The 2,122-nt window shown below is 46.2% G+C and overlaps 1 non-coding gene across 1 annotated transcript; it reads right to left on the bottom strand.

Annotated features, from left to right (window-relative positions):
* Nucleotides 1-244: 244 nt before the first annotated feature.
* On the bottom strand, nucleotides 245-435 carry LOC130334944 (U2 spliceosomal RNA). The gene has a single exon (XR_008876664.1). It is a non-coding gene; the product is annotated as a U2 spliceosomal RNA (small nuclear RNA).
* Nucleotides 436-2,122: the final 1,687 nt, after the last annotated feature.

Raw genomic sequence — 2,122 nt, 5'->3', positions numbered from 1 at the left:
CACAGGTGTGCTGGCTACTCAAATGATCCAATTAAGGAGGCCATTTAGTCAGCAGCAGCAGAAGTCCTGTGCCTGGACGCTCCAACAGCGGCCAGACACAAGCAGAAGCAGCAGAAGCAGCAGCAGCAGCACCACCTTTTGTTTTTTGGCTGCAGCAGCAGCAAGGCCCACAGGGCTGGCTAGCTGGCTAGCCAGCAAGCAGGTAGCAATGAAAGTAGGAATCTTTCTTTTTAACCCTGTAAGGGGGTGGTGCACTGTACCCGAAGATACTGCCATATCGGGTCAATGCATAGGGCGACGGAAGCAAGCTTCGAAATCGGCCCCCGTTCTCAAAAATCCATTTAATATATGGTCCCCAGATAGGGGACGTATCAGATATTAAACTGATAAGAACAGATACTACACTTGATCTTAGCCAAAAGGCCGAGAAGCGATAACCGTGAAAGGGGCGGGCCCAACAAGGTCCCCTTCATGGGCACTATCACTGCTTGCTGTCAGGGAGGCTGCCAGACAATTTTCCATGCACACTCTGGGCTGGGGGGCAGTCAACCACCAGTACACACAGCAGAACCTAAACCCATACCATTATTGCTAAGCAGCAAGACAGGGGCCCATTGCACTCCCACGGGGCCTTTTTAAATGCAATCCATAACCCGGATTTGCCAGGAACCCTTCTTACTCCTCCTACTTGCATGTGACACTGGGCTTAGGATCTGCATAGGAAACACACACACAAGCACACACCTACCTTTGTTGCCTGCAGATGCCTCCTTGGCTGTCCCCAAACGGTATCAAACCAACACCCACGGGAAGCTGTAAGCATAGAGGACATGCCTGCACCCCATTGGACTTACCTGTGTGGGTTAAATCCGGGTTATTTGACAACCTATGGCGGTGATGGTTCTGCTCAGGCAGAGCAGTGCTGATGCTCCTCATAAAGCTGTCGCTGCTGTGAAGGTTCTAGGTGACATCACAAATCCCTATGGTTACATACACAACAAAGCTGGGTTGTTGTTGTTTACACTCTGCAAGGCCTGTGGAAGTGAGTGACATCATAGCACTGTAGTTCTGAGGGTTCTAGATGGATGCAACAATCTCCTGTTGCTTCTATGAAGGCCATAATAGACGACATCACCAAACAGCTCCATAGTCACATACACAGCAAAGGAGAGATGTTGTTTACACCTAGTGATGTCAGTGGTATTGAGTGACATCACAGCACAGTGCTAAGGCTCCTGGGCCTGGACACAGCAGCGGCTGCAATATCTCAACGGAGAATACGTTTATATATATGTGTGTGTGTGCGCGTATATATATATATATATATATATATATATATATATATATATATATTCTCCGCCGAAATCACTTTTAAACCCATTTCCACCTTTTTTTCCCTTCTCTTCCTCTTACTTTTTTTTCACGTTTTTTTACGTTTTTCTCCTTTTCGCCTCTTTTCTGGGCGTATTATTCTTCTTTTTCTTCTTTTTTTTCGTCTAATGCATACCCCATCAGTGCAGCAATGCTTATTCAATACCGCCAGCAGATGGAGACACTGGGGGATAATTTTCTAAGGATTTATACTGATTTTTCCTGTCTGAATTTGTCGCACAGAAAGTTGCAGGCCGAATATGTGTGACATTTCTGCGACTTTAGCTTCTAGAGCATTTTTACAACATTATACATAGGTGCTGAATACATAAAAAGCGACTGTTCAGCGACAGACAAGTCGCATCGGCTGAAAGTAGGCCAGAATGTCAGTCCATGTTGGAGCAGGTTTAGATACAGTCTAAAGTATAGATCTCAAAGTCTGTGCACAGAATTTAGCAAGGGCCTCGCACCTTCTGATGCATCAGGTAGGTGCACAATAGCATAGCCTAACCCTCTGTACTTTGGTCTATATTGATGCGGGACATAGACAGCCAGCTGATGACCAATCCATTAGTGCAATGGATGGCTGGAAGCATTTGTCTTTGCCTTTGCAATACCACAGAAGCAATGCATGGTCAATGTACAGCAATGACACACCTGTGTGAACAGCCAGGAGACCCCCCCCCCCCCCCCATGTTATGTTACATAGTTACATAGTTAGTACGGTCGAAAAAAGACATATGTCCATCAA

This window comes from Hyla sarda, unplaced genomic scaffold (assembly GCF_029499605.1).
Source record: "Hyla sarda isolate aHylSar1 unplaced genomic scaffold, aHylSar1.hap1 scaffold_446, whole genome shotgun sequence".
NCBI classification, from domain to species: Eukaryota; Metazoa; Chordata; class Amphibia; order Anura; family Hylidae; genus Hyla; species Hyla sarda.
Note: the sequence above shows the minus strand (reverse complement) of the source record. Positions and strands in the feature narration are given on the sequence as shown.